Genomic DNA, 230 nt, shown 5'->3' with positions numbered 1-230 from the left:
GATAGATAGATAGATAGATAGATAGATAGATAGATAGATAGATAGATTTAAAAATGTGCTAATGAACAATTTGGATTTTAGCTAAGTGTTGTTTTTTTTAATGCATGTCTTGAAAATCAAAAGCAAGACTTTACTTGTTATTCTAGTTTCATTTGTTGGCATAATGTGAAGGGTTATATATTGTAAGTGGGAAATATATTACCAGTACAACAGATGTAGGAACCCAAGGT

This window comes from Nematolebias whitei, chromosome 1, assembly GCF_014905685.2.
Source record: "Nematolebias whitei isolate Nwh7 chromosome 1, NemWhi1, whole genome shotgun sequence".
In the NCBI taxonomy this organism is placed as follows: Eukaryota; Metazoa; Chordata; class Actinopteri; order Cyprinodontiformes; family Rivulidae; genus Nematolebias; species Nematolebias whitei.
This window is presented reverse-complemented; position numbering follows the sequence as displayed.